The sequence below is a fragment of the Littorina saxatilis genome, linkage group LG2 (genome assembly GCF_037325665.1).
Source record: "Littorina saxatilis isolate snail1 linkage group LG2, US_GU_Lsax_2.0, whole genome shotgun sequence".
Taxonomy (NCBI): Eukaryota; Metazoa; Mollusca; class Gastropoda; order Littorinimorpha; family Littorinidae; genus Littorina; species Littorina saxatilis.
In genome coordinates, this window is record NC_090246.1 from 69,678,593 (window position 1) to 69,692,727 (window position 14,135).

The 14,135-nt window shown below is 46.8% G+C and overlaps 1 long non-coding RNA gene across 1 annotated transcript; it reads left to right on the top strand.

Moving 5' to 3' along the window:
• The first annotated feature begins 5,833 nt into the window (after positions 1–5,833).
• Positions 5,834–10,773, top strand: LOC138959609 (uncharacterized). The gene is made up of 2 exons (XR_011453755.1): positions 5,834–5,985; positions 8,294–10,773. It is a non-coding gene; the product is annotated as an uncharacterized lncRNA (long non-coding RNA).
• The last annotated feature ends 3,362 nt before the right edge of the window (positions 10,774–14,135 follow it).

Below are 14,135 nucleotides of genomic sequence, written 5' to 3' on the forward strand. Positions count from 1 at the left end.
ATCTTTCCTTTTTACGTTTGGAATGTAAATGTTGATAGCTTTGTCTTGAACACGCACGCAGATAATTTTGTTCTGGGTGACTGTTTTTCGCCGGTCTTAAAATGGCCGACAACAAAGCTAAACTGAGTGCGAGACTGGAAGGCGACAAGGCTCTTAGCCCAGTTAAGAAAGCTAAAGCTAAGGGTAAAGCCAAGAACGTTGATTTGCCTATTATGCGGGTAGAAGATCCGTCAAATAGCACTTCGTTTGATGTTCCTATCCCTCCGAGGACGGGTTCCGTTCGTTCACAGCTCGCGTCCCCTGATGGGGGTGAGGAGCCGGGGCCTTCAGCCCTGGGCTCGTTAAAGTCCGAATTGTTTGATTTTATTTCTCAACAGTTTGCGTCTCGCTCTGGGGTCCCTCCTCTGCCTCCGGCGGTAGGGGATCCTTCCTCCCTGGCTCGGCTGGGGTCGTCGTCGTCGTCGACTCCGGCGACTCCTGCGGATGGGGGGAGTGGCCGGGCGGCCATTTCTTCTGCGCACTTGCTTGGTGCACCTGACCAGTTCGGGCCTTCCCTCTCTGCCTCTGGTAGTGCTGCGGTTGCGCTCGAACACTCTCTCCGTAAGGAGAGGGGGTCTGCTTCCTCTCTTTCTCTTCCCGCTCAGCTTGCTTTTAGCAACACTGCAGTGGGAAGTCAGCTCTCTCCCCTTGTGGGAGAGGGAGAGAGGGGGCATGGTAAGTCACAGCCTGGGCTTGGTCCCACCTTGTCCCACTGGGGGCAGGGGGCTGTGTCAGCTTCTCACTCTTTCCCACCCACTGGGCGGGACTGGGTGGGGGCTGGTGTAGCGGCTCACCCTTTCTCGCCCGCCGGGCATGATCGGGTGTCCGCTGTTGGACTGGCGTCTCAGTCAGTGCCGCTATTGTCCACTGCTAGCAGCCGCCCCTCTCCCCAGCAGGGGTGGTGGGGTGGTGGGGCAACGGGACTACAGCAGGTTGACGGATGGGGGCGGCCTTTCACGGTCTCGCCTCTCACTCAGTCTTACCCCTCGCAGGGTTCGCTTGCTGCAGCTACGAGCCAACTCCCACCGCATGCAGCGGGCGGGGTAGCTCAAACTGGCCAGACCGGTTTTGACTGTTGGGGCCAAGCGCCCGGTCAGCGGTCTACCGACAATGGGCCTGGCGCGGCTTTGTTGGGTGGCCCCCTACCCCCGCCTTCTTGGCGGGCCTCTGTGCCTAATGTCTACCCTTCTACCCCAGTGGGGCAGGGGGGGGATGGTGGGTGGCAAGCGGGATCGGGTCACGCTTTTGTTGCTCCTGTCTCCCCTCCTGTGTACAGTGATACTGTAGAGGCTGGGGATTCGGATTCTTCTGTGGAAGATGAGGAGTGTGTAGTCTTGCCTTTTGGGTTTAGGCAAGCCATGAGAAGAGCGGCTTGTGTGGCAGCTCGTTACTTTCCGGAGGGGGTGGTGGATTCAGGACAGGATGTCTCTTTTCCACCATCCGCTGCGAATGATTTTCGGCCTTCGCAGGAGAGTTCACAATCGTTTCGTTTTGTGGAATCGCCTGCCGTGGCTTATCACATGTCGCAACTTTTGGCTCGACCGGCCCCTCAGGGCAGCGGTCTGTCGCCAACTCCTTTCCCTTTGTTGCATGCTCATGATACAGCGCCTGCTTCAGCCGATCCATGGCTAGCGTCAAACGCGCAGGCCACTGCTTTTTCGCCGTTAGTGCAGAAAAAGCTGGACTGGAATGTGAAGTCAAGGAACTTTGTTCAGACTTTTGCTTTGCCGAGGGCAACTTTGCCAATTCCGCCGGAGTTGCTTGCCTTGTTGCCAAAGCAACCTTCTGCTAAGGAAGGGGTCTCGTTCTCGGACGCTTCTCTCTCTTCTCTGGAGGAGATAGGGCGTCTTGATCTTGAATTGGCTTCTATGGCAGAGTCTTTGCTCCGAGCTCTTACTCGAGCTGTTGCTGGCTCTTTGGAGCCTTTTAGACTCAGGGAAGACGCCTCAGCCAGTGACATCTCCATACTGCTTGCTGCTTTGGGGATGGTGAATTCTGAGAGGATGAGCATTTCAGCGAGGCTGTATGCTCATGCTGTCTTTTCACGGCGTGATTTGCTGCTTTCTCAAGCAGGCTTTTCCCAGCAGTCCACTGTGGACTCGCTGCGTTCCTCGCCTTTTGTTGAGGGCTCTCTCCTGGGTAGAGTAGCCCTGGATGCAAGGCAGCGGGAAGTTCAGGAGGCTAAAGACAGACATCTCGTTGGGATTTCGTTTAAAATCCCAAAGAAATCTCAGTCTTCTTCTAAGCCTTTCTGGAACAAGAAGCAGCACAGCTCCTCTCGTCCTAAGGAACAGGGAGATAAGGCCGCACCAGCTAAGGGTGCTCCTTATCCTAAGAAACCCTCGTTCGGGAAGGGGAGGGGTGGGGCTCGAAAGCCCTCCCCCCAATGAGGCTCTCCCGATCACATCACCCCTGTTCCCCCCACTCTTGTGGTGGCGGGGGGCCCCACCAGGGCTATTTCCATGTGGCAGGCGTTAGTGCACAGCCAATGGATTTTACGGGTGGTGCGATCGGGATTCCGGCTGTTGTGGGAGGGGGAAAAGGCTCCCTTGACCAGGGTTCCTCCTCCCTTTCGTTTTCCGGCCAGCCAAGAGGCCAGAGTGGCCATAGAAACAGAGATCAGGTCTCTTTTGGCCAAGAAGGCTATAGAAGAGATTGTGGATCACTCCTCGCCGGGGTTTTACGGACGCCTGTTTGTAGTGCCCAAGGCGTCGGGCCGCTGGAGGCCTGTTCTCGATCTTTCGTTCTTGAACAAGTTTCTTCGGAAGATCAAGTTTCGTATGGAAACACCAGCTTCGGTCAGGGAGGCCCTACGCCGGGGAGATTGGGTGACTTCGGTGGATTTGACGGACGCCTACTTTCATATCCTTATGCATCAAGTGGACAGAAAGTGGCTTCGTTTCCGCTGGGGTCATCGGATCTTTCAATTCAGGGCTCTGCCCTTCGGGCTGTCCCTGGCCCCGTGGGTTTTCACTATGGTGATCAGGCAGTTGGCCGCGCTGATCAGGCAAAGAGGTATTCGTCTACGGACGTACCTCGACGACTGGTTGATTCTGAATCAGAGTCAATCAGTGTGCCACTTGAACACTCAGGTGGTGTTGAACCGGGCTCTGAGCCTGGGGTTCTCTGTGAACCAAGCGAAGTCGGAATTGACTCCCTCGCAGAGGTTTGTTTACCTCGGTATGGCGTTCGACACTGTCGCTTGGACGGTCCGGCATACGCAGGAGAGAATTCAGAAGCTTCATGCTCTCATTTTGGCCGTGGCTGGCAGCCAGCAGGCTTCGGTGAGGGTCCTTACCTCGATTCTGGGCCAAATGGAATCTATGGCAACTCTGGTTCCCTTAGGGAGGGTGTACAAGAGGCCTTTCCAGGCTGCGCTCAGCTCTCTCTGGGAGCCGGCTTCGCAGGATTGGGACAAAATCGTCCCCACGCAGGGATGGTTCAGTCACGCGACTGCTCGGTGGTTGGACCTAGACTGGATCTCTCAGGGGGTTCCCATCTCTCTGCCCCCTCCGGACATAGACCTATTTACGGATGCGTCAATGGCCGGGTGGGGGGCTCACATCGGGGGCCAGGCGGCCTCCGGTCTTTGGACTCAGTCCCAGCGTCTTTGGCATATCAATCGCCTGGAGTTGGAGGCGGTTGCCCTCGGTTTGCTTGCGTTTCTCCCTCTGGTGGGCGGCAGACATGTCCGGTTGCACACGGACAATACCACTGTCGCTGCTTACATCAACAAGCAGGGAGGAGCTCGGTCGTTTTCCCTGTCAGACAGGGCGTGCGAGGTTCTGTTGTGGTGCCACTCGCATCGGGTCATGATCTCAGCAGAGTTTCTTCCGGGCAAGCTCAACGCACTGGCGGATGCGCTCAGCAGGTCCTCTCAGGTGTTGCACACCGAATGGACGATCACTCATGGGGCGCTCCAACGCCTGTGGGCACAGGTGGAGAAGCCCATGATCGATCTATTTGCAACGAGGTTTTCAAAGAGACTTCCCATTTTCGTGTCTCCCTTTCCGGACACGGAAGCTTGGGCAAGCAATGCGTTGGAGATCTCGTGGAGCGGCCTTCAGGCCTACGCATATCCTCCCTTTCCTCTGCTCAGCAGAGTGGTGAGGAAAGCCGAGCTGGATCGTCCGGAGCTCCTGCTGCTGGTAGCCCCCTGGTGGCCTTCCCAGCAGTGGTTTCCAGATCTGCTGTTGTTGGCAAAAGGAGTTCCGATCCCTCTAAATCTAGTGCGGGGAGAGCTCGTTCAGCCAAGAACAGGCATCCCGCACAGAGACCCGCAGGCCCTGCGCCTACACGTTTGGAGACTGTGAGGTCGGAACTGCGGTAATCTGGCGCTTCAGACTTGACGCTGGATTTGGTCTTTAAGGCGCATAGGTCCTCGACTGCGTCTGTGTATGCTTGCCATTGGGCTGCCTGGGCCAAGTGGTGTAGGGAGGCGGGGGTCAATGCTGTGGCCCCGCGCTCTTTACAGGTGGCAAATCATCTCTCTTTTTTGTCTGCGCAGGGCAGTTCGGCCTCTGCTTTGAGAGTCCGACGTTCTGCTATATCTGCTACTTTGAGACAGATAGGCAGATTGATTAACGTTAACGTTAACGGAGTGATTGCTAGTGTGATCAAAGGGGCCGCTCTCCAGGAAGCGCAGAGACGGACCTCTGTCCCGGCATGGGACTTATTTTTGGTTTTAGAATATTTGCGGTCTGCGGCTTTTGAGCCTTTGCAGGCTGCTAGCCTGACTGATTTAACACGCAAGACGGTTTTTTCTGCTTCTTCTGGCTACCGCTCGGCGAGGCAGTGAGATACATGCCTTGTCGAGTTTGTCGGAAGACATCGCGTTTGAGCGCGATGGTTCAATGTCACTTCATTTCCGGCCTGGTTTTCTCGCGAAAAATCAAAAGCCAGGCCAATCCCCGCCCGTGGTCCGAGTCCCCCCGCTTGGGACTATTCTGGCTTCGCACGATCCTGACTTAGCTAACTGTCCAGTTAGGGCCTTGAAGTCTTACTTGGCTTGCACTCAGTTGGTTAGGGCCAAAAGCCAAAAACTTTTGTTCATTTCATTGAACACAAAATATGACGGGGACATATCGAAATTGACCCTTACAAGATGGGTGGCAACCCTCATTAGACGAGCATATGAGTGGTGGCTCTCTCAGGAGAGGGGGGGGGGCGTTCAGTCCTTCCTCATCAGCTCGAGTACATGAGGCCAGAGCCTGGGCGTCCTCTGTGGCCGTCTTACGTTCAGGGCGATTAAGCGATGTCTTGCAGACAGCTTACTGGAAGTCAGACGATGTTTTCATCAGCTTCTACCTTCGTGACATCTCTTGCACGCGACTGGATGGCTCCAGTGCATTGCCGGCTTTGGTCGCTGCAGGGCAGGTGCTTGCAAGGACATAAGTAAGTTCCCTCCGCCTTTAGGAGGAATCTGCATTCATAAGAATTGGAGTAAGAATATGTGATTAAATCGAAAATTTTTAATTAAATTTTGATTTAATATAATATACTTACCCAATTCTTATAGTTAATACCCTCCCATCCGTCCCCGCTGGATTATGTCCTTGGGGGTTTGTTTGACTAATAGTCTCGAATGATTATTACGGATGCTGGCGCTCACGTGGTGCGCAGGGTGTTATGGGTAACCGAGCAAGGTCAGGCCATAGCAACGGCTATGGCGTCGCTTTTAGCTTGGTTACCACCCTACTAGGGGCAGGTAATTTGAGAGGTTTTTCGACATCTAGCATGTGGGACTAAAGTCAATGCATTCATAAGAATTGGGTAAGTATATTATATTAATTTTCGATTTTTTGTTTTCTGTGTGCAGAAGCAACCATGATGGTGAAACGATAGTGAAGACACTATCTGACTTCTGGGTGGTTGGAAAGAAGTCAGATTCCAGGGAATTCTATGTTGTCATCAATCAGAAGAATGCCAATCTTATAGAAATCAATGGTATGGCTTTTGCATTTTGTTTGTAAGACCATTTTGTTTAAAGCAATTTTACCTGTAGAGAATCAGTGGCAACCTGAAATGATGTTTCAGCTTTGAGCTTTGAAATAAGTGAACCAATTCCCCCCCCTCCCTCCCCCCCCTTTCCTTTTTTTAAAAACCTTGATTTAAGACTTCTCCCATTTTAATTGAGACATTTTCTGTTAATACTTTTTAAAGGATTGGTAAATTTATTTCCAATTTCAAACTCCCTACTTTTGAAGACCTGATTTCCTTACAGACCCCCCGCGGGTTAGGGGAAAGAATTTGCCCGATGCTCCCCAGCATGTCGTAAGAGGCGACTAACGGATTCTGTTTCTCCTTTTACCTTTGTTAAGTGTTTCTTGTATAGAATATAGTCAATTTTTGTAAAGATTTTAGTCAAGCAGTATGTAAGAAATGTTAAGTCCTTTGTACTGGAAACTTGCATTCTCCCAGTAAGGTCATATATTGTACTATGTTGCAAGCCCCTGGAGCAAATTTTTGATTGGTGCTTTTGTGAACAAGAAACAATTGACAAGTGGCTCTATCCCATCTCCCCCCATTTCCCTGTCGCGATATAACCTTCGTGGTTGAAAACGACATTAAACACCAAATAAAGAAAGAATTTCCTTACAATTTTTGGGGTATTAAAAGGGGGATTCCACTGTAGACACACATTATTTTAAGTGATTTGTTTCGGATGGTGCTTACTAGTCACGAAGGGTTTTTGTTGTTGGTTTTTTGCCCCACCTATAACAGCAGAAGTGCCATATTAATGCACTGCAAAACTGACAGTTTTGTCACTTCACAACATTACAAATTGACACAGCAAGATTTATGTTATTATTTTTTGTTATTGTGTAAAATACTTCTAAAAGTATGAGTAAATTATACCACTTAATTGAAGTGTACCCTGGGTCATTCAAAACTGCTGCATTCAAAATTATGACAAAACATTGCATGATGAGTTTTCTTATTCCTCAAATTTCATTTTACTAATCTGAATGTCAGTTGGTAAAAGAAATCACCTTTATTGTTACAGTAAAACCTGCAAGCAAAGGACGCTCTTGGGGAGCCTTGCCACTGTCCTTTGTAGCAAGGTGTCCTTTCTTATGAATATGAATGCGCCAACATTTTTTTGGAAAAAAAACAAACAGTCACTGATTCTCTTTTGCCACAGTGATTATTAAAACTCAAAGTTTTGAAGCCGTCAAGTTTTTTTTGTTTTTTTGTTGTTGTTCAAAGTTCAAAGAAAAGGAGGGAGAGAGAGAGAGAGAGAGAGAGAGAGAAGAGAGAGAGAGAGAGAGAGAGAGAGAGAGAGAGAGAGAGAGAGAGAGAGAGAGAGAGAGAGAGAGAGAGAGAGAGAGAGAGAGAGAGAGAGAGAGAGAGAGAGAGAGAGAGAGAGAGAGAGAGAGAGAGAGAGAGAGAGAGAGAGAGAGAGAGAGGAGAGAGAGAGAGAGAGAGAGAGAGAGAGAGAGAGAGAGAGAGAGAGACCACTCGAAGAGTTCTTCGTTCAACTCATCATAGGTTGTTTTTCTTCTCTTAACACATTTTGCCGTCGATCTGGCACCGGAGTCCCACTGACTGAGAATTTGTGTTCGATCAGCTTTTATGTTGGAAATTTGAGTTTTTCCGCAATTCAGCTCATCAGCAACTTTTCGAACGGTCTTTATGACATCGACTCTCTCTTCTAAAGTCAAAATTTTTTCGTTTTGGCATGATGAGACGAAGACGAAGGATGAGACGAAGATGCATCACAGTACAGAAAGTAGAAACCCGAAATGTTTGTGAGTTCACGGCATCGACCAATGAGCGTGCACCATACAAAAATCAACTTCTTTCAAGTGCTGTCATTGGCTTACAAAATAAGCTTCTCGCGCGTTCACATCGCAGAACCAAGATGGCGGACCAGCGTCTGCTAAAAGCTGTCTGCTTCAAGGGTTTGTCCGTTGTTGACAAGTAACGAACCCAATCGGGACCAAAAAAGGGTGTCCGCGTCCGCGCCTTTGAGGTGTTCGCTCTTTTAAGGTGTTTTTGAGAGTAAAATACATCCTTCCTCACTTGAATTGTCCGTTATGCTAAGGTGTCCGCCGAAATAAGGGTCCGCTATATGCAGGTTTTACTGTATAAAAATCCTTCCTGAGAGTATAGCAAATCTGCTATATGTTTATTATGTTATTGGTTATCACTTACTGATTAACCTTGGCCTTCTGTTTTGCTACCATTGTTGTAATCTTATTTTAGTCAGTTACTTGTGATTAAATTGTTGTCTGGTCTTGCCATGTTTCAGAGGAAGTCAAGCGCCTGTGCACCTCCCATCTAAACAGTGTGTTCTTCCTAGACTGATGGAGAGATCCAACAGCTGTGGTATTCCTGGAAAGTACGGAACCTCAACCGTCTCCCGATCTCGTGGAACTGCTGCTTCCCAAAATGGATGCACAATGTGCCTCTTTGTGGCAGCAGAAAACTGGATGTGAATTTATTACAATGGATGTGAATTTATGACAGTGTGCAAATTGATAGATTTGGTGTATGTTTTGTTAAGCACATACTAGCAAGCCCCTTTATTTCTCCCTGTCAATACATACTGTCAGAAACAGTTGCAGCCCTTATGAACAACCAGTATGACATTCAGCAAGCAAGAATAGACGATGTTTGGAAATAACTCTGTCAGGAATTCTAAGTGTTGTGGAAGAGTTGCGCCCCAGACAAGGAAGGCAAACTATAACACATGATCAACCAGTTAAAACCAGCAATTGAAGTTAATAACTGACTCCTATGTTAATGTTATGCAGTGTGCCCTGTATGTAATGCCCTTTTCTTTCAAAAGTCTGTACATATGGGTCACGTTTCATTGCCAATGGCCTGCAGTGATTGCTGAGCATGCATGTTTCCCAATTCATGTAACCTCAAGCAAAAAAACACGACTTCGACAACTCTTCAAAATCCTGACAGTTATTTCTAAAAAAAAAACGTCTATTGGTTTTAAGGTAGCTGAGGAACTGAAGTGTTCCTGGGAAGGGAATCCTGAGTACCGTATTTTCGGGACTATAAGGCGCTTCGTTATATAGGGCGCAACCAGTGACCGAGTTTAACCTATAAGGTGGTCTCTTTGATGTCTGAGAGGAAACTCAGCCAGGGTGGTAGTATCAGAAACATGCATTATAACAAGAGAGGGAGTGTTAGGTTTCTTTGTATGGGGATGTGGGTAGATGTTTACTCTTATTCAGCCATACATAAGGTGATACCGGTCAATAGGGCGCAGGGGTTCAAGTTGAGGAAAAAATGTGCGCCTTATAGTCCGAAAAGTACGGTAGTTTGATTTGGCAGATTTAACGCAGTCGTGTTGTCTGTTAATTATCACAGTATGCTGGCTTTTGAATTAGACACAGGAAAGCTCTTTGGGGAGTTATCTCAAATCAGAGATACCACGCTGCCCACAGCCGGTAAATGGCCCTTTCATGTTACGATCCTTATTCTACTTAGCGTTGTAGTCTATGAAAATTCTAAGGTGTCAGAAGAACAGGTACACGTATAACAGATTCTTGTTTTCCTTGACACGCAGTCTGACTTGTAATAAAATAACACTGAACACCCATCCCCCACCCCCACAATGCACTTGATCTCTTTGTTAAATCCAGAAAGAAAATTCTGAATTTGTGTTCCATGGAATAGCACTTGGCTGATCAGTAAAGCGTTGTTGACTGAGACCGAGATAACCGATAACTGGTTGAAGGGCGCATGTATGCCCATCAAACTTTACCATCCCAGAATAAGGGTTTTTAGAACATATGAACTGTACATTCCTACCTTATCCTTTGGGGCTACAACACAATTATATGCCTTTCTCTGTGTGGCATAATTATTGCATCTCTTTTTCTGGGTCTTTTTTCTTTGTCGCTGTTTCAGCGGGTCAGATTGTATGTGTAGATCTAATGAAAGAAGAGAATGGTGTCTGAGTAAAGGTTTTTCCTTTTCTTCCTTGTCTTTCCCCTCTCTTTCGTTTTTATTTGTAAAAATTTCTTTGTCAAATATATCGGAACAGTTTGGTCCAAAAATAGTGAAAATTAGATTTTGGATGCAGGCCATAATATAGTAAGATCAGTTTGGATGGCTGTATTTGTGATCACTCAACTAACTGTATGGACAATTTCGTTTTTTCTTTATGAGCATTTTTTTCCTTCTTTTTAGCGACAAGCTATGTATTTAGAACGTTTGACAGTAGACAGCAAGAAAAGTGTTATTGTCTATATTTCAGATAGTTTACTTTTAAATCATGTTGTGTGTGTGTGTGTGTGTGTGTGTGTGTGTGTGTGTGTGTGTGTGTGTGTGTGTGTGTGAAATGTTTGCAGTTAACTATTTGGAAAAAGAGAGACGGAGAGAAAGAGACACAGTGAGAAGGAGATATGGAGAAAGTGTGTGAATGTGTAAGTGGTTTTGTGTGATCTACACTGTTTTTCTTGTTTTGAAGAATTCTTGAGCTGTTTGTTTTATTGAAGTGTTCATGTAAAACATGAAAAGGAGTTAGTAATTTATTTGTCAGAACACAGGCAGGACCATGAATTTTTTTGTATTTTATGTTTTGCATTAATACTTTAGGTACACAATATTTGCCTGACACACACAGAAACATGTTTTATAATTAAAATGTTATGGGTTTGTCTGGATGTACACACATCAGTACTTTTTATAAAAATGTGTTAACTTCAGAATGTGTGACTGCATTGTTTCAAATGTTAAAGAGGGGGAAAAAAGATGGTAATACTTCTGGTTCTGGTTTCTTGTGTTGATTTGTATGTGCTCTCTGTCTCCTTCTCTTAACCTTCGTGGTTGAAAACGACGTTAAACACCAAATAAATAAAGAAAGAAAGATGTCTCCTCTCTCTCTTTCTCTCTCTCTCTCTCTCTCTCTCTCTCTCTCTCTCTCTCTCTCTCTCTGTCTCTCTCTCTCTCTCTCTCTCTCTCTCTCTCTCTCTCTCTCTCTCTCTCTCTCTCTCTCTCTATCTGTCTCACAAACACACAATATGCCTGCGCACACCCTAATATGCCGTTCAACAATAAAACAATTGCAGTAAGAGCGCCAGTGAAAAACGGATTTAAAGGAAGAAAGAAAAAGGTAATCAATACATGTACGGTGTAATACCAAAGTTTTGTCGTTCTTTTGTATGACTTGTTTTCCTTTGGTTGTTACATATTTTTATATTGAATACTAGCAGTTAAGCCCGGCTTCGCCCGGCAGTAAGCGGAGCCCTGTAGCAATTTAAGACGCTCGCTATCCCATTATCATTAGCTTTACCTCCTTTGTTTGGATACAAAAAAAGTGTTATCTCCCTTACCTTCTAGAAATTTCCGGAATTGTCCAGTTAATTTTTCTTTCTTCATTTCTTCCCCTCATAGGAGCAATAGCGAGTCTCTAATATCACTGGCATGATGTGCTTGCTACAGGAGCAATAGCGAGTCTCTAATATCACTGGCATGATGTGCTTGCTACAGGTGAACAGTAGGCACTGAACTGGTCTTGCACCATATAGGCTGTATTCAATAAATGGGAGGTCCATAATCTGAGAAAGGAAACAATGAATCAAGAAACTAAAACCCAGGTGCACATCTGCGGCACCTAGGGAGTGTACGTGCACAGTATCTTGTTCCTGCCTCTTGCCATCTCAGAGGTATGGTGACCACAGACAGACACACACACACACACACACACTTACATCCATTTTTATATATATACAAGTGCGTGTAATTCTTTCGAGTGTTTTATCTGTACGAGGGCATGAGAATTCTCTTCAGTTTTGCAATCGTGCTGATACGCCGCGGCTTCGTGCTTTGATCTGAATACTCCGGAATATGACGTGAACCTGCTGAGGGATGCAGACGCGGCTTGTGCTTTGATGTGTTGTAGACAAAATGTAGCCGTTTTAGTAGACATGCAGTGATGACATCGAGATTGCTATAATTCTTTTTTCTTTTAAGGGGTAAGGAAGGGGTTGGTGTGGTGGTGATGGGGGATGATGGGGGTGCTGGGGATGGTGGTTGGGTTGGTGTTGATGATGTAGGGCTAGTGGTAGTTGTGGAGTCGGCGGTGGTGGTGGGAATGGGGGTGGTGGTGGTGGGGGGGTCGGATCTGGGGAATGAAAGGGGGGGGGGGGGGGGGCAAGTTTACTTTATTTTTAGAAGAGCCAAGCCACAACTAAAAGTTTCTCTCTTCGGGGGGGGGGGGGGGGGGGGGGCGGAGGAGGATTGGAGGGCTGGCAGCGCAGCGGCGTCGGCAGTGGTGGTCAGGTGCACATCTTCACAGTCACAGGAGTGCACATGCACGACATCGTCTTCCTGCCCCCTCCCTTCTCGGAGCTTTTGGCGATCGCAGACAGACACACACACACACACACACACACACAGACAGACAGACACTCTCTGAGTTGGCGGTGGTGGTGGGAATGGGGGTGGTGGTGGTGGGGGGGTCGGATCTGGGGATTGAAAGTTGAAAGGGCTGGGCAAGTTTACTTTTTTTTTAGAAGAGCCAAGCCACAACTAAAAGTTTCTCTCTTCGGGGGGGGGGGGGGGGGGGAGACGGAAGAGGATTGGAGGGCTGGCAGCGCAGCGGCGTCAGCAGCGGCGGTGGTGGTCAGGTGCACATCTTCACAGTCACAGGAGTGCACATGCACGACATCGTCTTCCTGCCCCCTCCCTTCTCGGAGCTTTGGCGATCACAGACAGACAGACACACACACACGCACACACACAGACAGACACTCTCTTTTATTTATATGTATAGATGATGACACACTCACTCTACAAAAAACAAAAACAAAAAAACTTCATATTGTATTTTAAGGTATTTTTCCATGTTGAATGCATGTAAAAAACAAAACAAATTAGCAGTCCAAAGTATCAAAATGACAAAGTACATGTAAAGAATATGTGCTTCCCCAAAATAAAAGAGTTGTCTACACACACATACACACACACACACACACACACACACACACACACACAAACAAGGAATACAGGAACTAGTGTATATATACGTTCTTTGAATATGTTTCCTGTGACGAAGAGTTGAGTTATTTTGTTTGTCAGAATTTATTACTTTCTATCCCACAAGAGCTCCAGCGAAAAAATACATTGGGGAACATTACGGTTACCCCATGCTCTAAACAGGGCTAAATGTGTGTGTGTATAGTCACAGCTCAAATATTGCAAATTTTAAGGGCAGAAACGGCACAGGAATAAAGTTTTTGTCTCTTTGGCAAGCTTTTCAAGTTTTGTTTCAATCAATCAATCAATGACGCTTATATCGCGCATATTCCGTGGGTACAGTTCTAGGCGCTCTGCAGTGATGCCGTGTGAGATGAAATTTTATACGGCCAGTAGATTGCAGCCATGTCGGCGCATATTTACCTTTCACGGCCTTATTCCAAGTCACACGGGTATGGTAGACAATTATTAACTGTGCCTAAGCAATTTTGCCAGGAAAGACCCTTTTGTCAATCGTGGGATCTTTAACGTGCACACCCAATGTAGTATACACGGGGGGTGGTTCGGACACCGAAGAGAGTCTGCACACAAAGTTGACTCTGTGAAATAAATTTCCGCCGAACCTGGGATCGAACTAGCGCTGACAGCGGCCAACTGAATACAAATCCAGCGCGCTACCAACTGAGCTATATGTTTGAAGGTTCCTAATAAAAATCCTCAGACAAAGACTGTTTGTCCTTAAAAGTGATATTTGAATGTATTATGGGTCGCAATGGACGTTTTTGGTGACTTTTTTTTTATATAAAACATGAAGTTTTGGGGAGATTCATCTACCAGAAAAATAAAGATAGAACTTTGCAGTGTGTTTATTTTACTCCAAAAAGATCTCTAGAAGCAACAACAGAGCATAGACCTATATAGAGCAACTTCTTCAAATTTATAAACAGATTTTGTTTTCTGGGTAGATATCATGAGCACAAAATAAACTTTAGAAAAAGGGAAAGTTTTTGTACTTTGACAGAATTTCTAAAAATCAAATTACAAGGAAATGCTGAGAACCCAAAACACTTATTTTATTACCAAAATCAAGTTCTGTGCCATCTCTTGCCAAGTTGCCAAAGTCCATCCTGAACTCAGGTCAAAATGAGTTC